The sequence below is a fragment of the Zalophus californianus genome, chromosome 3 (assembly GCF_009762305.2).
Source record: "Zalophus californianus isolate mZalCal1 chromosome 3, mZalCal1.pri.v2, whole genome shotgun sequence".
Lineage (NCBI taxonomy): Eukaryota > Metazoa > Chordata > Mammalia > Carnivora > Otariidae > Zalophus > Zalophus californianus.
The window spans coordinates 171,987,354-172,014,602 of NC_045597.1; the positions used below are offsets into that span (position 1 = coordinate 171,987,354).

General features: G+C 36.6%; 1 protein-coding gene across 4 annotated transcripts in view; it reads left to right on the forward strand.

Annotated features, from left to right (window-relative positions):
* SPAG16 (sperm associated antigen 16) overlaps positions 1-27,249 on the forward strand; it is a 968,000-nt gene that overhangs the window by 299,455 nt on the left and 641,296 nt on the right. The gene's annotated exons all lie outside the window — the stretch shown is intronic.

The window sequence follows — 27,249 nt, forward strand, 5'->3', positions numbered from 1 at the left end:
AGAACTGTTTGGTGTCATCCCTAGGACATCATTGATGTCACTGATGCGTCAAAAGCAAATGAGTGCAGATCTAAGACCTGAGCCCAGTTTTGATTAAGCTCACTGTGGATCAAATATTATCACCATTTATCCAAAACCATTTATTATAGATGAGCAGCACATAAAGTATTAAGTGACTGAAAACAATTTAGACATATATGGGCTTTTCCCTTTGAGAAACTAATGTATGAAATGGACCTCAGTAATGTGGAGGGGCAATTAAAGGACTATAGGAAGGAATGGCCTCCTAGATGTTGTGAGGAGGTATTCAACATCAATTTCTGAATCTGTTGAATCACTCTATTTTTCATTTCCCTTTATGGTTTTCCTTTTGCTTCCAGGAGCCTATTATTATCCTGCTGTGCCCTGGTCTAGAATTCCCTTCTTTTTCTCACTCAATCCTTGCTCCCGATAGAATAAATGCTTCTTTCATCTCTCTCTTTCTCTTTTTCCCTTTTTCTTTTAACTTTTTTTTTTAACCATTTGACAATTAACTCTTCTTAGGTTAAGACTTTCTTCCTTGGAATCTCTAGCACTACATTTGTTTTTCTTGTATTATTCTTTTGCTCCCATTTTTTTAGATTCCCTGTGTCATCTTATTGATTGCCTGCAGCTATTCTACTAGAGCTCTCTTTGCTTTTCTATCCTATTGTCTATTCTCATAGCATGCATTTTTGTATCTCCTCACCCTATAATACCTAATCCTAATCATATTTCCAATTCCTTGGGAAATACTTACATTGATGTCTAACTATTGCCTCACTTCATTATATTTAGGAATTAAAGCATCATCTGCCCACCTCACAGTAAGGCTCTTCCAAATGACGGATTCTCATCAATGATTAGGTCTATAACTTGCTCTTTTGTTTCCTCTTTCTCAAATTTCAGAGTTTTGCCACTTTTTGCCTTTACTGATAATGGTCATATACATATTTGTTTTGTGAAATATTCGATTTCTTTTCTTTTACATTCAAACTCATCCATTGTGTAAGGATGCAAATATCACAACACTCATGAAATTATCTGACTGGTACAGTCTTTTATGATCTTCATCTGTGACTGTATTTTACTAATACCATAGAAACTAGCAATTGTTAAAGAGGTACTTTAAAAATAGGAAGTTATATTTCTAGAAATAGAAAAAAAATTTTACAAAAGTTACTTTTCAGACTAATTAAATGTATGGTCATTATAATGTTACTGTAGACAGAGAGACTTGTTCTGCTAATACATTTTCAATTTCAGGTTCACTTTAACATATAATCATTGGGTCTAGATATTAGAGTGATGAAATCTAAGTTTCCATTAATAAGAGATTGGAAAAAATAAATTATGTTACTTCCATGTAGTGAAACATCACCTAGTTGAGAAAAGGAAGGATGTACCCATACTGGCTTATGATCCACAATATTATTCAGTGTGGGGGGAAAAAAAGCATATTGCAGAGGAGGGTACACAGTTTAATATCAAGTGTATACAAAACTGTGCTCATACACAGATAAGGACACTATTTATTTTATATATGTGTGTATATATATATATATATATATATATATATATATATATATATATATATATACAGGGAAGGTCTTGAAAATTATTCACCAAATTGTCAACAGTGGTTCCTACTAGCAAGTGCAATGGCTACTTTATACATTTCATTAAATTTTGAAATTTTGTGATAGGCCTGGATTAATATTATATTAAAACTAATTTGTTACAAAACAACAAATCAAGGAAAGAAAAGAGGAGTTGAGAAATACGTATGACTTCAAAAGAAATAGTCATTCTACCCCAAGGTGTTGAATTATTGGAAAAGTGAAAAAGAGTCTCAAATGTTATAGTACATTCTATATAAAGTGCCCATAGCTTTCATATTTAACAGTTACAAGTGTCATTAACAAATAGAGATATTTTAAAAATTATTTCATTAAATTGTCCCTGTTTCTTAAGATTTCTAAAGTTATTCGTATTCACTAATAAAAAGTATGTAATATTTGTCTTTACCTAGGAAGTATTATAAACCTTAAACAAACTTAATTTACTATGGGTATTTCAGAACAGGGAAACTCAATCAAATAATAATAATAAACTCTGTATCAGTCCAAATGTTATAACTTTGTAGTTATAGTATTTTGTAATTTGAAATTTCATCCAATTCTCTAAGACAACAGCCTTGATTCTTTTGTGATTAGATTTTGGAGCAAATAAGATGTGATAATCATTCTTATAAGTCATTATAATCTAAAATTATTAGTCATTTTAATCTAAAATTGTCCAGACCTTAAACAACCTCAGTGTCACTTGAGGTCAGTGCCCAGTCACTGCTCCCAGAGCCACCTAGAGAGAATACTGTTTTCTGCCTATGGTTCTGTCTTTTGGCTCCCAGAGCTGCAAAACAGAAAGATTGTTACTGGCAGCGTTGCCTTTTGGTTTAACCTTACCAGAGCCCTGCTGTCTGTAACACAGAAATGGGCAGGGACACACTACTCATCAACTCTTCAGATCCGTTTATGACAATGCGTGTAAGGCAGTTCCTTTCCCTACAACCACCCTCTAGCAGGGCTCTGGTGAGGTTTAGGCAGAGGCTGCACTGGGAAATGTGCACCTTTCTGTCTGCTGCTATTTCCTTTTCTTACTTCCTGGCTCCCTGCTTGCAGGCATGCATCAAACATACTCTTTAGTCCTCCTGAATGAAGGATACTTTTCCTGGATGCAAATAAGCTTTTGAAAATGGATACCTGGAGGTATCTCCATTTTTAAGGTAGACCTAAATATCAATTTAAGCTTAGCCTGAAGTTCTGTGACATGAAACAGATTTATAAGTTTCCTTAATACTATCTACACACTATAATCATCAAAAATTGCTTTTACTGGAAATTTTACAAGAAACATTCTTTACTTACAACCTTGTTTGTTTGTTTGCTTTCTCTCAGAATTTGAATTGCTTTTTTCAAGAACCAGGTAGTAACTGAATATTTATATTCTTTTGTAGTCTTGCTACAGCCTGTAAATCTAGTACTCCAGAAAGTAAAATCAGCCAAATAAATAGTAAAATTTGATTTAAAATTCATCATTAGTCCTGATACTAAGAATAATTGTAATTTTGCCTTAATTTCCTTTTTTCACACTTAACAGATGGCATTGAAACTATAAATAAGTTTAAAAAGTATCTGTGGAGAACCTTTTTCACTTTCTAAATCTTTTGTCCCAACTATATTTCACAAGTCACTGTCCAGTGATTTATGTGTTTGCCATTTTATCTATGATGAAAATGTAAAGTTACCTTGGCTAGACAGACTATCCATTAATTTTATGGCTATATGTTACTTAGATCTAACATTTGTAAATGAATGTGATAAGGATATTAGGGAAATATAGACTATTTAAAAATTATTTTTTTAACAAGTGCTTGTTAAAATTTTTAAATAGTCTAAATGGCAGGACCCTAATACACCAAGCCTATAGTGTTCAGATACATACACTAAAGGTTTTAATCCTTGGTGAGAAAGGGATTCTCACTTGGATTATGAGGATGGCCAAAGACATGACATCTACCTGAGATCCACAGCAAATTAGAACATTAACTCATAGCCTAGGGAGGAGGGCACAGCATACAATTTTAGGCCACATGGGGGTTGTAATCTGGAACAGAGTGAACTAACAGGGGCTGTGGAAGGCAAGTTTTATAATGTTAAGAGGGTAGGGTGACCCCTGGTTCCTGAGGGAGGATGTGGTTGGTTTCTTTGAATAGCTAACAGGGAACTGAAACCCATGACTCAGGGCTAAGCAGAAACTGTACTTATCCCTTTGATAAGATTTGTTTGGCTAGAATACCTTATTCAGGGGAGCAGAGTTGGGAGGGGTGCTTACAAGTAGGCCATTCAAGGCCTTCCCAGTTTCACCAGATGTCATGACAGCACATGGTATCAGGGCTTAGTTTTAGGTTCTATGATACAAAGTGACACCATGTCATCTTCTGTTTGTGAGGAACAAATACCTCTCTGGTTGTTTAAAAAATGGTGTTTTATTATAAAGGCAAAACAGAGACTCAGGAAATCCAAGGCCCAGAATTATAGCAAGACACCAGGAACCAAATTTGTATTCTGTGTTCTTGAAAGATGGTCTCTCTTTCCCTTTATCATGGATTATCTATCTGCTCAACTATGTGTTTCTGATGTTTGCTCTCTCTGTTGACTCTACCTCTTCCTAATAATCTTGGATGCTCCTTAGAAGAGCTACTTTCCTCCACGTGGGATGTACTTGACTGTCTAGCTCTAAAGCCTGCTAACAACAGGCAACCTCTTTCTGTGCTTCCGGGTTGAAATTCTTAAGAGGGTATGTATCTTAAACTTTTGAATTCTTGCAGAGGCATTAACACCAGACTAAGTCATATGTTTACGGCAAGTTTATGAGTAACATAAATCAGGCATCCACTCTGATTATACTTAACCTTAGCTAATGTACATGTGGGGATATATGATAAAACATGGCTAAACAATTGAGCAGATACTGAAAGCAAAGATTTCCTCAGTGAGTAAAGGTATGGGAAGCAGGACCTTCCAGAATGTACATAGCAAAATACCTCACAGCATTAAATCAGGTCCCCTCTGCAGTTTTCTCTTTCAGAAAATACAACTGTAATATCTCATCCATCAAGTCAAATTAGTGAATCACCCTGCCTATTTGCTCTTTCTCCTGCCCTCTGCCTCTCCTTCTCTAAATGTTTTTTTTTCTTTCTTAATATTTATCTCTCCTTTTGAAATATACAACAATTACCCTGGTCCAAGCTTCTTTCCTTGCAGCGTGGGTCCGTTACAGCTGTCCTCTGACTCCTCCAGACTGTCTCTCTGCCATCCCCTCCAATGCCCAGCCCAACTGATCCTAATGAAACACCAGTTTCAACAAATCCCTATCCCTCCTGAATTGTCCTCAAAGCAATACCTTGAATTCATTTTTATGTTATGTATCTGCCCTACCTCTTGACAAAAGGGAAAATGGCTGTCTAGAAAGTTCTACATCTACATAAAAGACTGAAATTACAGGGTAAGAGATCAAGATTTTAAAAGATAATAATAACCTTTAGGATTCATATATGTTTTGTTGTATTTGTCTGTTTTCCAAGCCAGATTATAACCCCTGGAGGATAGGAATTAAGTCTCATGGCTCTTTTTATCCCCCATAACCCATTCAATCATATGATGATGGTGATATTGTTGATTTCTTTACATTTGGTTATTTGATTCAACTGCTTACAAGAAATTGAGTATAGCTATTATGTTTTATCTAATGGAATTACAGAGTAGAAAAACAGACTGGCTTAAATGTGACATCAACATCTTAAAGCCACAAACTGAATGGTGAGTCCCAATAATGAATTCATAATCTTTTTAGTGATATTACAAAGAGTTCACTTGTTGTTTAAAGTGTAGGCAATGACGTGGATGGAACTAGAGGGTATTATGCTAAGTGAAATAAGTCAATCAGAGAAAGACAAGTATCATATGATCTCACTGCTATGAGGAATTTGAGAAACAAGACAGAGGATCATAGGGGAAGGGAGGGAAAAATGAAACAAGATGAAACCAGAGAGGGAGACAAAATGAAACAAGATGAAACCAGACAGAGAGATTCTTAATCTCAGGAAACAAACTAAGGGTTGCTGGAGTGGAGGGGTGTGGGAGGGATGGGGTGGCTGGATGATGGACATTGGGGAGGTTATGTACTATGGTGAGCACCATGAATTGTAAGACCGATGAAACACAGAACTGTACCCCTGAAACAAATAATACATTATTTGTTAGTAAAAAAATGTATTGAATATTCACAGTAATAAAAAAATAAAGGCAGTTATTGCCATTAAAATAAAAATAAAGTGTAGGTAAAACTTTTTATTATAGTGGAAACAGCTTTTGATTAAAAAAATAGGTTTAACTCATAGAATTAAAACAATAAAGTTATTCCTGGGGAGAAAAACTACCTAATAAGGAGACATGATCTAAAATATAAGTTTGAATTAAATAAGTAATTACTACTTAACATGCAAAGTGTGCATTGAAAGATACATATATGCCATTAACTATAAAATTTATTGAAATCAATGAATTATTTTCTATATATATACTTTTTCACATTGAAATGTATTTTATTCTTGTATCACCTTATTTTCAATTCAAAGGTGAAGACCATACATATGGAAATCATATCTCAGGTAGAGAATTTAGGGCCTTTTAGCTTCGTTATGTACTATTACTGATCCTGTATGCATGTATACATGATTTGGTAGATATTTAGCAATATTACATTTTGAGAAACTAAGGCAACATACTATGAAAAGTTTTCATTTGATTTTTTTCTTAAAATTTGAAAAAAAATCCTTAAATATTTCTAAATATGTCAGGATTAACATTTAGTTTATAGAAAATCTCAGAATATTCTAATTTCAAATCTAGGAAAGGATTCTGTTTTGTTCTAACCATAACTTCTTTCTTCAATTTTGTGTTTTTGTAAGTACATAAAAAAAATTCATCCTGACTCCAGACTGACAACACTGAATTGACAGCTGATAAAAGTTGTCAGCATTGCCTGTCATATTGAAATCTAGCAGAGTACAAAAAAGCTTGTAAAAGCTTCAAGTTATCCTGTCAATACTGGCATTTCATTAAAGATTAATTAAACCAAATTTGCTTGTTAATAAAGCTCAGAATATCAATCAGGTATAAGCACTAAAATGTGGTCCTAACTTGTATGTTATATGGTGTATATGCATATTCATGGGTAAGACATGAGATAGTATAGGTCTTTTTTTTTTTAAGTTTATCCTAAAGGCAAGCAGTATGCAAAGAAATGTGGAAGATTTTTAATTAAAACTAGATCAGAGCATACCCATGGCCAAGACTAATTTCAATATGGGCCACAACCAGAAAATATAAGGGACAATTGAAAACCATTCCAGAGTCGATTTTATACTTAACGTTCAAATTGATTCACATATTAGAACAAAATTAATTTCATTTGAAAAGTGAAAATAGACCACTTTGTATGTCCAACTTACTGCAGTATAATATAGTGAAAAACTTGTTAAAGTTCTATTTAAATTATATAATTAATTAATCAATGGATTAATTTGCCAGGCCCTCATGATTTTTCTGTTCTTTTACAGCAGTAATAGAAATATCTTTTAAAGCTTTTGTGTTACTTGAAATCATTAACTAGCAACTTAATTAAAAATAAGCTTATTCATTATATAACAAATATTTATTTATTTATTTTTAAATTTTTTTTTATTATGTTTCCAGCAACTCTCAGTTTGTTTCTGGAGATTAAGAATTCCTCATATCAGTGAGATCATATGATACATGTCTTTCTCTGATTGACCTATTTTGCTCAGCATAATACCCTCCAGTTCCATCCACGTCATTGCAAATGGCAAGATTTCATTCCTTTTGATGGCTGCATAATATTCCATTGTGTATATGTACCACATCTTCTTTATCCATTCATCTGTTGATGGACATCTTAGCTATTTCCACAGTTTGGCTATTGTGGACATTGCTGCTATAAACATCAGGGTACACGTACCCCTTTGGATCACTACATTTGTATTGTACTGTACACCCAGTAGTGCAATTGCTGGGTCATAGGGTAGCTCTAGTTTCAACTTTTTGAGGAATCTCCATACTGTTTTCCAGAGTGGCTGTACCAGCTTGCATTCCCACCAACAGTGTAGGAAGGTTCCCCTTTCTCTAGACATTGGGGAGGGTATGTGCTATGGTGAGTGCTGTGAATTGTGTAAGACTTGAATCACAGACCTGTACCTCTGAAACAAATAATACATTATGTGTTAAAAAAAAAAGAAGAAGATAGTAGGAAGAGAAAAATGAAGGGGGGGGAAATCGGAGGGGGAGACGAACCATGAGAGACTATGGACTCTGAGAAAAAAACTGAGAGTTCTGGGGGGGGGGGGATGGGTTAGCCTGGTGATAGGTATTAAAGAGGGCATGTATTGAATGGAGCATTGGGTGTTATATGCAAACAATGAATCATGGAACATTACATCAAAAACTAATGATGTAATGTAAGGTGATTAACATAACAGTCAACAAAACCAAAAGACAACTGACAGAATGGGAGAAGATATTTGCAAATGACATTATCAGATAAAGGGCTAGTATCCAAAATCTATAAAGGAACTTATCAAACTCAACACCCAAAGAACAAATAATCCAATCAAGAAATGGGCAGACATTTCTGCAAAGAAGACATCCAAATGGCCAAAAGACACATGAAAAAGTGCTCAACATCGCTTGGCATCAGGGAAATCCAAATCAAAACCTCAATGAGATACCACCTCACACCCGTCAGAATGGCTAAAATTAACAAGTCAGGAAACGACAGATGTTGGCGGGGATGTGGAGAAAGGGGAACCCTCCTACCCTGTTGGTGGGAATGCAAGCTGGTGCAGCAACTCTATAACAAATATTTATTGACAATGTACTATGTTCTCTGTATTCTGCAAAATGATAGAGATAAAATGGTAAGCAAACAGACACATTACCTATACTCATGGATTTAACAGTTTACTGAAGGGAGATGTACATATTTCAGTACATATTTCAGTAGCAAATTTGTAGCTCTGACAAGTGTTATGAGGGAGGGTTTCCAAGACTGTATGAGTCTGTGATCGGGGGATTTGACATATCGAAGGAAGTCAAGGAGGTCTTGAAGAGGTGACCCTTGAGTTTAATCTGAAGGATTGGTAGGAGTTATTGGTGGAAAGAATAGGAAAGGGATCTGCCGAGGCAGAAGAGCTGCGTGAAGGCCCATTGACAAAATAGAGTTCAATAAACATAGAAACCATTACAGGTTGAATTGTGTTACCCCCAAAAATATGCTAAAGTCCACATCCCCAGTATCTAAGAATGTGATCTTATTTGGATATAGGGGCTTTGCAGATTTAACAAAGTTGAAATGAGGTTATTATAGTAGGCCCTAATCCAATATGACTGATGCCCTTATAAAAAGGGGAAATGTGGACACAGATGTGCAGAGGGAAGACTATGTGAAGAGACACAGGTAGAAGTCAGCATTTAAGTCGGGGAATGCCTGAGGCTCCCAGATGCTTGGAGAGAATCCTGGAGCACATCCTTCTCAGGCATTTCAGGGGGAACATGACCCTGCTAACATCTTGATTTTGGACTTCTGGACTCCAGAACTGTGAAACAATAAATTTCTGTTGTTATAAACCATCCAATGTGTGGTACTTTGTTACAGCAGCCTTAGAAAGCTCATATAAGGGCTGTAAGCAGGTTAGTTATAGATGAAAGGGGAGAATAAGAGCAAATCTGAAGAAAAGATGGAGCAACAGGTAAGGAGGACCACATTGTGGAGAGTCCTAAAGGCCATTTTTAGGAGTTTTGTTTTTATTCTCAGAGCAAAGGATTTAAGCAGTACAAAAAAGAGATGATAGTAGCTTGGACAGAGTGATGATAATGGCTATAAAGAGATGTCAGTGGGAACAAGGAAGTGGATTTAAAATTATAAATAAACTACAAAAAAGCAAGCTTACTCAAGGACATACTCCAGAAGTTTTCTCCTCTCTTTTACCATTCATTTTTCAATCTATATTGGATCATTTCCTTAGCATCAAAGCATAGTGCTTCTTCCATCTATTTCTTTATTGATCTTTGGCAACAGATTGATTGAGATGTAGTTGACATATAAAGTACATATTAATGTAAATTAATTAATTAAACATGTAATGTTTAATAATTTTGATTGATTTACCATGAAACTATTACTGCAATCAAGATAATGAACATATCCTTGGGTGCCTGGGTGGCTCAGTTGGTTAAGCGACTGCCTTCAGCTCAGGTCATGATCCTGGAGTCCCGGGATCGAGTCCCACATCGGGCTTCCTGCTCAGCAGGGAGTCTGCTTCTCCCTCTGACCCTCTTCCCTCTCATGCTTTCTATCTCTCATTCTCTCTCTCTCAAATAAATAAATAAAATCTTTAAAAAAAAAAAAAAAAAAAAAAAAAAGATAATGAACATATCCAAGCCCAAAAGTTTTCCAATGCCCCTGTATAATGACATCCTTTATCTCTGGCAATATTTATTTCTCTGAAATCTATCTTGTTTAATACTAATATAGCCACTCCAGTTTTCTTTCGCTTATTGTTAACATGCATATTGTTTTCCATTGTTTTATTTTTCACTTATTTATATCTTTGCATTAAAGTGGGTTCCTTGAAGACAGCAAATAATTGATTCTTGCTTTCTTATCCAATCAGATAATCTTTGCCTTTTAATTGGGAATATTGAGTTTATATACATTTAATGTGATTATTGGCATAGTTAAGTATTAGTCAACTATTTGCTACTTGCTTTATGTTTGTCTTATTTATTCTTTGTATTTTTCTCTCTTTCTCTGCCTTCTTTTGGACTGAACATTTTTCTCCCATTTTATGTGTATTGCTGGATTATTAGCTATGATTATTTAGTTATGTTAGTGATTGTTTCTGTCTTCAAGTAATATAAAGTGATGTATCGCATCACAGACAGTGTAAGTAGCTTATTAAGAATATGTCACTCTTATATTTCTCTTCTTCTGACCTTTCTGTTATTTTTGTTATGCTTATTATTTCACACATGTAAAAAAAGCACACATCTTTGGAATATATTTAAATACCAAGTTCTGGATTGTTTTTGGCTGATAAGTTTTTCTCTTCATTATGGTTTAGATTTTCTTACTTCTTTGCATATCTGGTAATTTTTTATTGTATGCCAGGCATTATGATTTTTACCTTTGGGTCATGGATATTTTTGTTATCCTATAAATATTCTTTAGCTTTATTCTGGGAAATAGTTAAGTTACTTAGACACAGTTTGATTCTTTTGGGTCCTGTTTTTAAACTTACATAGAAACAGAACATTATTTAGTTTTGGGCTTTTATTGTCCCATAGGCAGTATCTCTCTGAGTATTCTGCTCACCTTTCCCCATGAATTATGAGTTTCCTTGCCTGAAAAACACTTACTATTCCCAGACCTCTGTGAGCTCCAAATATTGTTTCCTCTAATCCTTCAGGCGGTTATTCTCATAGGCTTGGGTTGTTTCCTCACAAACATGTGCTGATCAGTACCCAGCTGAATACTCAAGGGGAAATGTGTGCAAATTTCTTGAGTTTTCTCCCTGCTGTTCTCTTTTCTTCACTATGCTATCCTACAGACTAGCTACCTTGGCCTCTTCAGACTCCGAGGTCTATCTTCTGGAAAAATTGTTTATGCTTTCAATTACATAACTTATTTTCTCCTTTAAACCTCTTCCAATCTGACTTCACTCCCTCTGAACTTCTTATCAAGTCACCATTGACCATCATTGTGCTTAATCTGGTGGTTGATTTTTGCTCTGAGTGATCTGGCCCCCATAATGTTTGCTCTCATCTTACTAGTTTTCCCTTCACTCACTGCACTACAGTTCTCTTTAACTCCTTAAACCTGGTAAGTATGGTTTTGCCTTAAAGCATTTACACTGGCTGTTCCTTCTGCTTACAGGGATCTTTCTTCAGATATCTGCCTGCCTAACTCACTCCCCTTTTTAAATACTTAACTTTTTAATAAACCTGATCATCTTACTTAAAATTGCAACAACTTCTTATGATAACCAGTCTCTAAAGATGACCTTCAATGACCTTTGTGTAGCCTCCCCACCTTGAGTTTGGGCCAGCCTGTGACTTGTTTATAACTAATAGAATGTATCAGATGTGACAATCTAGAACTTCTGAGGCTAAATCAGAGGGAGCTTTGCAGCTTCTATTTTGGCTTCTTGAAATACTAGCTCTAAAGATGTTCACTGATAGCACTCTCACAGAATCCAGCCTCCATGTTATGATGCCACAGTCACATGAAGAGGCCACCTATAGGCTCTTTTGGTTAGTAACCTCAGCTTACTTCAGCTGCTGGCCATGTGATTGAGCCATCTTGGACCTCTAGCCCAGACAAGATCCTTGGCTAATATCTTTCTGCAAGCACATGAGAAACCCAAGCAAGAACCAACTAACTGAGCCCAGTTAAAACACGGTACTGTAGAAGGTAATAATAAATTGTTTTAAACCACTAAGTTTTGGAGTAGTTTATAGTGAAGAATAACTGAAAATCTCTTTTGTCCTGTTTAATTTCAAATCCCCTGCTCTATTTTTCCTTTTTCCTTTGAGCAGTTATTATTCTTTAACAGAGTGTATAATTTACCAATTTATTATGTTTCATATTCATTTTTGTCTGGTTTTCCCAACCAGATTAAAACTCTAAGAAGATGCCAATCTGCTTTCTTCCATAATATATGTCAATTATCTAGAACAGTATGCCTGGTACACAGTTGGGATTTGATAAATATTTTTAGAAAGCATGAAGGAACAAGGCAGTATTCTGTCATAAAAAGTTAAACAAGAATCATTCTAGAGATAATCACAAATTCAACTTAAATGTGGCACATTCTGAAAAACAAATGCTAAAATAAGACATCAACAAACATCACAGACTGTCTTCTAAATTAGGGACTTACATATAGCAACCTGGAAGGTAATTGTTAGGAAAAATAGAAACTACTTGAAATTATTTTCAAATATTAGAACATTGTAAGACTCTTGGTAGTGATTTTATATTAATATAAAATTTTATAGAGTCATCATGAACAAAAGATGTATCTTTTTATTCAAAAGTATTCAAACAAAATTCAAAACAAAATTTAAAATGAAAAGCATGTAGCCATAATTTTTTAATAGAAGGCTTTGTTGCAGAGCCTTTTTTGAGTGATTAAAGAGTTAACATAATTTGAGTTATACATGTTTATTAACATCAGTTTGGCATTATTTAATGGAATGCCTGCTGGAGATTGACCTGCATTTGTGCTCAAAATACATAAAATATATATTTTTTTAAAAAGAGAAGGGGATAGACATTGATTTATTATGTTTGGTGTCCAAACACAGCTCAAATTGCTTTTTGTGAAAGAGTGATGTCTTACTATTTCTTTAAAGACATTTTATCTTGAAAACTATATTTCAATTCTTAGTTAAGTAAGTGATAGGAAGAATGGCTGATTTTTTAAGGAAAAAGTACTTTTTAAGAATGTTCATTGAAAACCTTTTAAAACTACAGGGTCTGAATTTTAAAAACATTTAGGTAGATTTATTTTTGAATATATAGTTAGACTCTTTAATAGCACTGTAAAAGAATCATCAATATTTGACTTCTACTTCACATGTCAACATGCATTCCTAAGCAAACCAGAACAACAAAAAAAGCCGAATATCCTTCTGTAAACTTGGGATGTATGTAAATTTTATATTAATCCTCTTTGACTCCTTCTCAACTTGAACATCTTACAAGTCTGATTGGGCAATTTATCAATTCTCATGCTCAATGAATTTAGTCATTGGGCACATGCAACTTAAAGCGATGAGGCATAACTATTGGAGGTACGTAGAAACATCAGTTTGGAGAGATAGCACAGACTCAGCATACAGATTGAGATTCATAACGTGAGCAAAGGGCACAGGCTAAAATCTAGCCTTATATTTGGAGCAAAACCAAAGTTAAGACCAGAATTTACTGCAGCACACTAAAACTCACATTTTACATGTTTGCTCTATAGACAGGAACTATTTCTCATTTATTTACCTTTGCACCATACAACCTGCACGTTAAATACACACACACACACACACACACACACACACACACACACACACACACACACCAAAACAATGGCATTAAACAAGAATACATGATGTCCTTTGCTAAATAATTTAGTTATTTTAAAGTGCTGCTAGCAGATTCTAATCTAACATTACCCTTATCCTATATTCTTTTCCTTATAGAATGGAGTATCATGACAACTACATATTAAGTAAAGTCAATAAAGTGCCAAGTTGCCCCTGTGGAAATGAAGCTTTATACACAGAGTGACTTGAGATTATATAGTATATGGTGGTAGAACACTTCTTTAGTGTGATACTAAATAGTTGCTTCTCCAGGTTTAATTCAGAGAAACCAAATGCACAGGGCCTGAGACAGGGTGAAATGAGTGAAGTGAACATAGTGGGCACTTGTAAGCCCTATCTAAATGGGGCAGCTACCACTCACCTCTACTAGATAGTTGCCATGCTAGAATGTGGGTTGAGGGATGCCAGGTATTTTATTCATGAAAGAAAACCTGGAAATATGTATTTATCATGTCAAATCTCTTAACTAATAAATATTGAAATTTACTTCATTCTTTTGTGCTCTATGTAAGGCAAAACAAACAAACAACAAAAAACCCAACACACGCACACACACACACACACACACACACACATACATCTGTAGATTAAATTTGGTCCAGTTTACTAGTTGGAAGTCATGGTCCTACTCTAATTTTTTCCAAACAATGACCATCAGGAGAAACTCTCTAAAATTTCTTTACTTTCCTCATCTACCAAATTATCTACACTAATAAAGTAGCAAAGAAAAAAATGCTGTATTTCTACCTTAAGACTAATTCCTTCAACCATGCTCAGTGTACCAGCTGCCAAAGCCTCCATTTTTCATTCTTTTATTTTATACCTATTTATTGTCTATTTTGTATCTGGTACTGGTTTAGCTTCTTGGCTCACAGGAATGAATAACACGTATCTTAGTACCTTATTTTCAGAAAGCTTATATTCTGTTGGAGGAGGAGAGTTGATAGAAAAATGTGATTAGTTTCATTTAGTAATAAATGCTTTGAAAAATACTAAGATATTAAGACAATCTATTAGATAGATTGGTCATCTATTAAATAATGGGTACCTGGGTGGGTCCTTTTATTTTTTTTAATTTTTATTTAAATTCCAGTTAGTTAACATATAGTGTAATATTAGTTTCAGGTGTACAACACAGTGATTGAACACTTCCACACAACACCCAGTGCTCATCACAAGTGCACTCCTTATTTCCCATCACCCACTTAACGCCCCCCTCACCCACCTCCCTTCTGGCAATCATCAGTTTGTTCTCTACAGTCAAGAGTCCCTTATTGGTTTGCTTCTCTCTTGCTTTTTTCCCCTTTGCTCATTTGTTCTGTTTCTTAAATTTCACATATGAGTGAAACCATATGGTATTTGTCTTTCTCTGACTGACTTATTTTGCTTAGCATAATACTCTCTAGCTCCATCCATGTCATTGCAAATGGCAAGATTTCTTTCTTTTTTTAAGATGCAATCAGAGTTAAGTTTTGGGCATGTTAAATCTGAGATGCTTATTAGACATGCAAGGGGGGGGTTGTCTAACTGGCAGTAGGAAATATGAGTTTAGAGTTCAGAAGAGAGGTCAGCACTGGCCATTAATATTTGAGACCCAGTTGCATATGGGTTGGTAAGCCATGGGACCAGCTGAAATGATTTAGGGAGACATTAAGAAAAAAAGGGGAAAAAAAAACATCCAGGGCATAGCTCTGGGACACTCCAATATTTAGATGAAAGAGGATTTTAGATAATAGAAAAATCAATGAAAGGAACTGAGAAATACCTAGTGAGACAGGGGAAAAGCCAAGGAAGAGTGATGCCACAGAAGCCAAGAAAAAATAGTTCAAGAAGAAACAAATGGTCAACTGTTAACTGGAGATCAAGTAAAATTAAAACAGTAAATAGCGGTTGAAATTAGCATTTGAGCATGGGCGTCATTTGTTCCAAGAGCTATTTCAGTTGAATGATGGAGTCATATGGGGAGAGACTGACTCTGATTGCAACTTTATCTTAAAATTACTCCTCTTTTATTCTCCTCAATTCAGTGAATGCTACCACAAAATTATTCAAGTGGGAAAAAAAAAAAACCTAGGAGTTACTCTTGTTCCTTTCTTTTACTTACCTCCTGCATCAAATAGATCAAGTGTTTTTGGTTCTATCTTCCAAAGTTATTCTTAATCTGTCAATCATTATTTTTCTCTTTCTCTGTGAAGGAGAAAAGATAGACAATATATAATGTCTCCCAATAAGTGGACCAAGAAGAGGAATAATAGCTGCAGGGAAGTGTGCTTAGAAAAGCTGGTTTTCTAAAGTAAGATTTTAGAATATGTATGCTGCTAGGATTTGATTCATTGAAGATGATGCAAAAGAGCAGACAATTGCAGGAGCCAAGTTCATGAGAAGTGAGCAGCAGTGGGAGCTAGTGTACAAATAGAGAGGTTTGATATGAACAGGGACATTTCATTTATTGCAAGAAAAAATAGGGGATGGATAGAAGTCTAGTTGCAGGTAGACAGGTACATTTTGTAATGAAAGTGGGAAAGCTTTACATGGAATCTATTTTATCAGGGTCATCATTTGAGAGGAGAGAATAAGTGGAAAGGAGGTGAGGCTGGAGATAAGGGCATCACTGGACAAAGAAGATTTGAAATACTCATTTTGGATAGTGTCAGAGTAAGTATACAGTATAGTGGAATTGTGGAGTATTAAAGAATGCCATTTGTCACTCATGGTCATATATTTAGAGTGAGACAAGAGGACATTATTGTACATTATAAGATTTGTACCATGTGGTAGGCAGAATAATAGAATGGGTGGGTCCTCCCAGATATCTAGGTTCTAATCCCTGAAACCTGTGAATATTACCTTATATGACAAGAGGGACTTTGTAAATATGATTAAATTAAGGATCCTGAGAGAGATTATTTTGGATTTTCTGAGTCTGTCCTAAATGTAATCACATAAAGATTACAATGTAATCTTACAAGAGGAAGGCAGAAGGAGATTTTGTCAGAGAAGAGAAGGTGATATGATGACAATAAATTTATTTTATGCCACAAGGTTTGTGGTCCTTTGTTATAGAAGCAATGATAAATGAATATACTGCTATGCCATGAAGGCAGGGAAGATGATACAAAACTTAAATGGAAAGAAAAGCCTAAGGAGGTCTCTGGCTTTGTCTTTTATCTGGCCTCATGACTCCATTTTGAAGATGTGGAAAATGAGCATAAGGAGGATGCTGTTCAGGAAGAAGCCTGACCACAGCCCTACTGAAGAGGATGAAGGACTCCAGGCAGACTCCAAGCTGTCTGACCACCCCCAAAGACAAAAGACACAGAAGGAAAAGTGGGATTGAAGTACACCGAAGCAGAATACCAAACTGCAATTTTACACTTGAAGAAGGAGCACAAAGTTGAACTTTAGGCATTTCATACCCAGGGTGAGCCTGCAGTTGTTACTCATGGAAACCTCAAACAGAAGATAAACCACTGATGGCGAGGAGGATGTGAAAAGATGAGAGATGCGTGTATCTCCTCTGAAAATAACAGTTCTCTAGAGACCTACGGAAATGTGTTCATCCAGACAGAGAGACTTTCCTCAAAACCTGTGAAGGTGAGGGCAAGATAACTAGAAGTAACCAGATAATACCCCAAAAGCTGAATATCTCCTCTTTAAGCTAACTCTGTCCCCCAAATGACAACAGAGCCGCCAGATATCACCAGTTCAGTCTGTGGAAGGCATCTCACTAAGTCAACAAAAGTCATCACCTCCCCTTCCTGCACCACCCCTACCAGCAGCCAGCCCTCCCCTCCCCCTCCTTCTCTCCTACTGGGACTTGGACCTTTGCTACCAGTACCTCCACCACCACCTGTAAGTGCTAGACCGCCACCACCTCCACCACCTCCTCTGCTGCCAAGTGCTGGGCTTCCTCCACCTCCTCCACCACCACGTCCCAACTCCGCTGCTGTGCCCAACAGTGGGAGGCCTCCTCCTGCTCCAACGCCCACAGGACTTGCACCCCCACCTCCTCCTGGACTCTCTTTCAGAATTGGCCCTTCTTCTAGCCAATGTCCTTGGAGGCCAGCCATTGAGCCAAGTTGTCCCATGAAGCCTTTTGACTGGACTAGAATACAAATAAAAGATAAAAAAAAAAAAAAAGCCAAAATGCTACACCAACCTTTTGGGATTCCTTAGAAGAACCTGCTATTCAGGGTACTAGTGAGTTTGAGTATTTATTTTCCAAAGACACAACTCAGCAGAAGAAAAAAACCTCTGTCAGAGATCTATGAGAAAAAGAACAAGGTTGAAAAGATCATCAAGTTATTGGATGGAAAACAATCTCAAACTGTGGGACTCTTGATATCTAATTTGCCTTTAGAAATGAAGGATATCCAGCAGGCCATTTTCAATGTGGATGACTCTGTGGTTGATCTGGAGACCATGGCTGCCTTATATGAAAACAGAGCCCAAGAGGATGAATTGGTTAAAATAAGAAAGTGTTAGAAGATGTCCAGAGAAGAAGAATTGAATTTGCTGGATAAACCTGAGCAGTAAAGACACTTGAACACTTTCCTGTTAGGCCAAAAGGAGAAATGCAATCTCTGCCTTCTTGCTTCCCAGCTCCAAATAATTGCACCAGAATTGTTAGGGAGCTAAGTCATAGCACCATCATTCCTGTGACCTATTGTATATAGCAGAATGAACTGACTGCTGGGAAAAGCAGTCAGGAGACTTGTGTTGCTGGATACGATACCTCTCAACCCCTTCCCCCCCCCAACCCGTCATGATTCCCGTTTCTCTTTTTAGCGGCTTGTTAATTCCTCCTAGACTAAACACTCTGGCCAAAAGGGTAACCGAGGAAGGAAGTCATGCTCTGTTTAAGGTTCTGCCGATGCAGTTAAAAAGATGTCAGAATTCAAACTGATTTTTCTAAATATTGTATCCAGTAAATGTAGCCTGAATGTGCCCACTTTCCCCCAAATCCCTACACCTGCTCTGTCCAATTGACATGTGACCTTTTCATCCTCTTTGCGTGTGCTTATTTCTCTCTCCATTCACTGTCTAGGGTTGTTTGTTCTCTGGTTCAGGCTGTCGTGCCACAGCCTTTGAAAACCTAGAACTCTAATGAGGAACTGAATGACTCTTGCCTTGACTGGACTCTTGGGGTCTGCAAACCACAGATAAGCATATGGGGCACTGCAGCCCCTGGGCCCCATACAACCTTTCATGTCCCAGGACTAAGAATGTGGAATGGGTCCAGAATGGACAGAAAGATTCTTTGCCTGTTGTCACCTTGAGTGTTTCATGGCCAATTCAGGCCACTCTTCTCAGTGTGGAGATGAGGCAAGGGATAGAAACAAAGAAGAAACTAAGCAGTCAGGCTTAGGGTAGCATGTGAACCCTAGAGACATCCAAGTTGCTATGGCTTGTATTGAAATTTTCATGCCTTGCCCTTGGGTCCACTAGAATGTCCCCCTCCCCTTGGATATCTGGGCATTCAGGTCCAGAAAAATATTGCTAAATGACTGGGTTGGGGATTTCTAGGTTTACTTAGTTATTGACAAGCTTTCATGATAATTTTAGGAACCTTAGATGAGTTATTCTCACATGGAGCATAGGCCAGGAACAACTCTCTACCTGCCCCCCCCACTGCCCCCTCCCCCACCAGCTCTAAGTGAGTTTATGAAGCCTGGGAATATTGTGAATCAATGCAAATGGGGTATAATGTAATATAATATAATTAATTCCCACTAAAAAAAAGAAACTAACATATTCCATTAATTAAATAATTTGTCTCCCTGTGTATCTTTAGCATCTCCTTATTTCAGGCTATTTCCTATTAGCATGTAAAAACATATTTAAAAGTCTCCTTTAGAAAGCAACGATATTAATAAACAAGAACAAACAAAAATGTTTATCTCCACACGCTCAGCTTTAGCTACCAACCTATTTGATAGAGTACTTTTTACAACTACAGGCTTTTATTTTTACCTTCTTCATCACCTCTCATCCATTCCTTAATCTTCTGCCCACTGTCTTCAACATTTTACTCTAATAAACTACTCTCAATATTCAGCACCATGCTTTTATTCCTAATTCCAGTGTACTCTGTTCACTTCGATTTTTCTTACCTTTTGGTTCATCAGTTGACTTCCCAATTCTGGTGATATTCTCTCCTCTTGGGTTCTACGATACCACTTTTTTCCTAGTTACTATTTTCCCTTCTTTGTCCATTCTTTAGTCTTTTTTCATGGGCTACCCTTTTAAAATTATTTCCCTAGTGTTCTTAACACAGCTTTGTTTTCTTCTCGTTCTACACACTGTCTTGGAGTAATCTTGCCTTTTTCCAAAACTTTCATTACCACCTGTATACTGATCACTACAGATTTTCTCTCTGACAGAATACTCACCTGGTCAAATATACTCTGTTCCTCTTTTCCTTGCTGTCACACTGTGGTGCCCTGAGTGGAGTGACAGCCTGGGTTGTCCTGATACACAGCACATCCGTACTAGACTGCGGCAATTCAGTATATTGGATAATGTGTCACTGAACTGAATTTGAGTCTGACTTTGCTCCTTTCTTACCTGCAATTGCTCGGGCAAATGATTTGCCATCTCAGTCTATAAAATAGAACTCCTCTAAACTGTGATGATTAAATGAAATAAGGCACATCAAGTACAAGGGAGAATACCTGGCACACAGTAGGGGATTAATAAATGTTAGCAGTTATTATGACTGCTAGCTTTCTCTTTTCCTCTCTAGGTAATGCCGCTGCTGGTAACCACCACCATGGCACTTCTGCTGTGTATTGCAGTTGCTGTGGTAGTTCTCATCTCTTCCACTTTGGATGTTCATGGCCTGCCATTGCCACCCTCACTCCTCCTGCCTCTTGATCACTTTTCTTGTCACTCCTGCATTCTCTTTTCTGTTTTCTTTCACTTTCCTTGTCTCTACCGCACTCTTATTATTCTGATAAATGATATTTATCATTATTATTTATAGTAAAAATGGGAGGGGAATAATCAGTATAGGCCTGCAGGCCTTCCTTTACTGAGGACAGCCTGGAAATGAAATTTCTTTAAAACATGTTAGTGACAAGACGAACAGCAAACATTAATGGTATGTGCCCGTGGGAGAGTCATTATCTATGGACTGCCATAGCAAAATGACTTGGGTGCTTATGGAAAACAAACCTAAAATCTATGAATTTATGTGGCATGTCCCCGGCAACCAGAAATGTCATGTATACTATGTCACACTCCTTATTTAAAATGGATATGGTCCATGCTAAAATAGCTCCTTTTTGGGTAAGTCACATGATTGTACATATCTCTTAGAAACTTCATTTGATAATATGGGCTAGTGTGCCCTGAGTGATAAGAAAGGCCTGGGAAGTTGTATTAGTCATTCTAGATATTTCCCTGCTTTGCCTGTGCTGTTTGATTACATGTACCCTTGAAATCATTAGTAAAGCTTGTTACTGGGTAAATTTATGATTTGTGTGAATCTGATTTGACAACTCAAACCTTTGTGTTTTCTCAATATATACGGTGGGTTTTGAGGTGATTGAAGTTGCTAGAAAGCTTCTCTCTAGATATCTGAGTCAATACTAGGCTATGATTCCAACATAACTATCTATAATAGTTACAGTTCCCTTTCAGGCAATACATTATCACATGTAATTCAGCAAAGGAATGTGTAGACATGTGTATAATGCAATATATAATCAATATATCTCTGGGTCTGCATAATGCCGTAAGAGAGCAAATACCAATTTATCCAATGATCTGCTATTATAAAACTTGTAGAGTTTTTGACTATTAAAAATTAGAAATAATTAACCCATTTGGTCTATTTTTTTGAAGATTTTATTTATTTATTTGAGAGAGAAAGAAAGAGCAGGGAGGGGTAGAAGGGGAGGGAGAGGGAGAAAGAATCTGAAGCAGACTCCACAATGAGCATGGAGCCCAACACAGGGCTCGATCCCACTACCGCGAGATCATGACCTGAGCTGAAACCAAGAGTCAGATGCTTAACTGACTGAGCCACCCAGGTGCCCCCTAGTCTCTAACTATTAGAGAAATTATTTCTATAGAAATATATGTATTTCTTCACTAAAATACATATGAATGAAATTTTAAAATAAGGTTAGCTCATTTTCAAAGCATCCCATCTTCTTTTGAAATATCTAACCTGAACTCTTTAGGTATTATTTATGAGATGTCGAAATATAACACAATATATTTGTGTCTTTTTCTAAAGTTTTGGCTGTTACAATGAATATTACATATTTCTCAAGTGTGTTATTTTCGAGACAAATATGTATTCCATCATATTGTAATTAGGACCACAACATTTCCTAGAACGTTGCTTACATCTTAATGAAAGGATAATCATGCTATGAAGCTTTATATTTTAGACATTACATTTATTTCTCTGTTCTTTCACTTTGTGGAAACAATTTTAATTCTTTTTCATTTTTAATGCATCATGTACCATATGAAAAAAAAAGTGTCTTAAATGAAACTGAATGTTGTCTGTTGATAACAATTCCAATATCTGCATGAAGCCCCTTTTCTCTCCTCTTTTTACAGATTATTTAAATTCTCCATTTCCTTTTATCGAGGATTTCTTAGATATTTCTTTAAAATTGCTTTTCTTTCTGCATCTTTTTCAAGATGATCTATATGTAGAGAGGATTACATCTGTAGGGACATGGGAATCTAAGAAACCATCTGGGTTCAAAAGAAAGTGCAATCAATACCAATTACAATGTAGTAACAATAATAGTCCACCTTTGTGTAGTCCTTTTAAATTTTAAAATATTTTTCATCAGGGCACCTGGGTGGCTCAGTCTGTTAAGCATCTGCCTTCAGCTCAGGTCATGATCCCTGGGTCTTGGGATCGAGTCCCATATCGGGCTCCCTGCTCAGCAGAGAGTCTGCTTCTCCCTCTCCCTCTACCTCTGCTGTTCTCTCTGCTTGTTCTCTCTCTGTCAAATAAATAAATAAAATAAAATTTATTTATTTTTTTTAAATTTTATTTATTTATTCATGAGAGACAGAGAGAGAGAGAGAAGCAGAGGGAGAAGCAGGCTCCCAAGGAGCAGGGAGCCCGATGTGGGACTCGATCCCAGGACCCTGGGATCATGACCCGAGCTGAAGGCAGATGCTTAACCATCTGAGCCACCCAGGTGCCCAATAAAATTAAATTTAAAAATAAAATATTTTTGGGCGCCTGGGTGGCTCAGATGGTTAAGTGTCTGCCTTTGGCTCAGGTCATGATCCCAGGGTCCTGGGATCGAGTCCCGGATCGGGCTCCCTGCTCCTTGGGAGCCTGTTTCTCCCTCTGCCTCTCTCTCTGCCTCTCTCTCTCTCTGTCTTTCATGAATAAATAAATAAATAAAATCTTTAAAAATAAATAAATAAAAATAAAATATTTTTCATCATATCATGATACTTCATCATGTATCATAATCTACAGCACACAGAAGCTGAGGTCTCCACATGTTACAATTTATTGAATATAAGGGAGAGCAATTTTACAAAACTAAAATTTCAAGGTGGATTTTCTTTTGATTCTTCTTTGGAAAAACCTACTTCCTTAGTTGATGTAAGTCAAGAAGATTTAAGATTGGCCCTAAATAAAATAATTCCCTCATGGGAGATGAAGTCTGACAATAAGAGATGCTGGCACCCATATGCACGGATGTGGGCTCTTCCCTGCGTTTTGTCATGGACTGTGTTATTGTTCACCTGTATGTTCTATCCTTCTCTGTGGAAAGATTATACCTGGCCATAAAATTGAACTCAGATATACCCATATGTTGTGTTTTGGTCAATGAAATGTGAGCAAAAGTGAAAGATGTTACTTACTGGTAGACTCTTTAAGATTTGGCACATGCTTAGCCATTCTCTCTTTTCGCCTCTCCTATGATGAGGGGACATATTGTGTCCTAAAAGAAGATGATGTGGCAAAGCTGCAGCCAACCAGCAGTGGACATGTATGATGAGTGAGAAATAAACCTTTGTGTTCTAAGTCACTGATATGTTGGAGTCATTTGTTACTGAAGCACAACCTAAACCGGCTTTGCTGCAACACAAGTGTGTTCAGGTTATTAGGGACTGCACTATCCTGTTCTCTAGTGCTATACTACTTATTTCCTTTGTAACATTCTGACCTAATGTGGTCAAATGGCACTCCTGTTGATCTTCCATTGCTGAGAGAACCAACATTTAAAAGACTTTACTAAAACTAGGTGTCAGAAAACTGTGAAACAAACCCAGAATCTAGTGTGATTCCTCATAGTTTTACTGATTTCCCAGTTCCATATGGAGCCCCAGGATAAAAACATTTTGATACAAGTCTAGTCTTTCATTCCTACTCTTGGCTAGCAATTGAGTGGCTCTTACCATCTGTGGCAGACACTGCAGACATGCAAAGATCAGCTCCCCCTTCAAGAAAGGACTCATTGCCCAGCTGTGAGAACCATCTGTTAAGATTTTCAGGTCCACCTCAGTTTGAGCTGGGGCCATCTCCTCCTCAGAGTAGCCTCAGTAAGTGACTAAGCCAAAATGTCCTGCAAGCGCCTCGTCATTTCCTTTCAACAGGGGACTTCATTAATGGGTGATCTCTGCTCTGAGGCTCCCAATTGGGTTGGCAGAGACTGTCAGATCTGCATTGCTGTCTGGCAGTTCTTCCTGCCCAATCCTGCTTTCTCCTGTTTCTTCACAGATACTACTTTCCAAGATAATTTGTACTCCTCACTTTGGCTTGGCATCTGCTTCTCGGGGGAACAAACTTGTGCAATATTTGCCTGCTTTATGAGAGTGCCTTCCTAGATATAAAGTCAGGACTGAACAAATAAACAACAACAACAACAACAACAAAACAAAAAGAATGCCCGCCCCATTCTCTTCTTCTACAGCTATTCTTCTCAGTGCCTGTCTCCTGTCTGTGTTTATTCACTGGGCAGTTTTACCATCAGCAGGGTAATCATGCCTTAACACAAAACAGTAACTTATATAAGTCATACAACAATATATCAAAGTGTATATGCTTGGTTCTGTCAAGATTTTGAAATGAAATATTCTCCTTGATAATTTTCTCAAGTGTAAAGTGAAGATAATAAAAGTAACTTCCCCATAGAGTTTCAGGAAGAATTAATAGCCACTGTTCCTTAAGTGCTCACTTTTTGTCAGATTTTCACATGCTAATTTGTTTCACTCCCTCAGCTGGGGAAGCAGGGCAAAGAGGATTAGTAACACACAGCTAGTAATAGTTTAAGCTGGGACTGGAGCCTAAACAGTGACATCATAGACCATCACTTAACCACATAGTTCTACTCTCTCTCAGTGAACTTTGTAAAGAACTTAGCAACATGCCTGCCATGGATTTAAGCTCACCATTTGTTGCAGTAGACATTTGATAAATGTTAAACACTATGATTATTTATTCATTTTCAAAGTTGAAGGAAAAATAATTTGAATATAATTTGAAGGAAATAAAGGACATTAAAAGAAAAGCCAATTCAGTGAATTTGGACTTTATCTTGAGGGCATTGAGGAGTTATTGAGGAGTACTAAGATGGGACTGACATTCAGATTTATATGTTAAAAGGGGGACTCTACTTGTAGTATGGTCAGTGAATTGAACTTGGCCATAAATGTAGGCAAGGAAATGGTGGAATTTATTCAGACTAAAGATTAGGGCAATCTGAACTTTGGAAGTAGCAAAAGGAATTGGAAAAAAAAAAAGATTTGGAACAAAATTTAGGAAACTCCAATTTAGACTTAGCCTTGACAGTAAGTTGAATCATGTTAGTCTGGATATTTAATCCATCTGGACTTTAGTTTATTTATCTGTAGAAAGGAGTCATTTGGATGAGGTAAATGCTAAAGTTTTTTAAATTGTGTGGTATCTATTTGGAGAGAATGAGGGGAAATTTAGGGGGAGGGGAGGGATGGATCAGAGTAGGTGTAATTGTAGGCATGAATGTAGTGAAAGAAATTTGGAATAACTGGTTTAGAAGCTTTGTGCATTTATGGCTTTCTTAAGAAAGCACTTTTTTTTTCAGGCAAAAATCTAAATAGAGGGTATTTAACATCCCACTTTATGTTCTTCTAGTCTTCCAATATACTTTTAAACTCCCTTAACATAATAAGTATATTTTTAGTCGAAAAAAAGAAAACTTATAACATCTTAAAACTGTCACTTAAATATGAGGAAAGAGGTCAATCATAGTAGGGATGTTTGGTACTTTATTGAAAAGCATTAAGCAAGCTCCCAATAAAACCAGCTTTCCTTTAAAAAAAAGATCTAGGATTTATGCAAATCCCCAAAACACTGGCAATCAAAGAAAATAATTTGCCATAGAGAATAGTGAATTGAATCGATTTCTCAAATAATACAGATAATTGTAGGGAAAGTAAAGAAGCAAGCTCCACTTTACTCTCCTGTGCTTTGGCAAATTGTGTTGCATCTGCTACAGACCTGGCAAAGTAAAGTGTATCATTTTGGAAATTGCTGCTGAGTGTGGTTATTGCACACTACCACAGCAGAGATTTCCAAAGTCATTGCAGAGCTGAGGTGACAGGGTCAGTAGGTCTTAGCACTTTGGGGGCTCTTTGTCAGTCTGCTGAATAGCTCTGACATCAACTTCAGGAGGCAGAGTCTATTTTCATTTGGCAAAGCTTCGACAAATAATGGCTGAGCGAATAAAACTTTTGCTCACTTGTACTTTTATGATGTTTCTTGAGTGTTGAATTAAATGAGAAGTCTAAATGATAAATTGATTTTAAATTTTCATTTGTTATTCTAAAAATTGTCCAGAAAGAATCCATATTTTATTTTTAAAATATCAGTAAATGTAAATGTAGCAGTGAAGATAAATGCAATAATATTAAATATTTATCCTAGTTTAGGGCACCATCCCTTCTTGTCTGAAATACTAAAATAGTCTACTTACCTCACATTTTGCTTTTTTGTAGCCTTTCTACGCAATGTAGCCAAAGAGATTTTTCTGAAATTAAAATCTGATCATGGCATTCCATGTTTAAATATCTCATTGTCTCACCTATTTAAAAAACAAACAAAAACAACAACAACAAAAAAACTTTAGTAGGTTAATTCATTAACTAATGCTATATAAGAAATCACATCAAAACTTTGTTGCTTAAAACAACAAAAAAACACTTCCTTTTCTTCATCATTTCCGTGGGTCCAGGATTCAGGACTGGTTTGGCTGCATGGTTCTGGCCTGAGGTGTCTCTGAGGTTGTGGTGACTTGGCTGAAGCTGCAGGTAGATGAAAGCTTGATTGAGGCTAGGGTATCCACTCCTAAGAAGGCTCACTTATGTGGCTGTGAAGTTGCTGATTATAAGCTGGTTTCCCTCCATATGGCTGCTTGAATGCCTTCACAGTGTGATGGCTAGTTTAGCCCAGAGT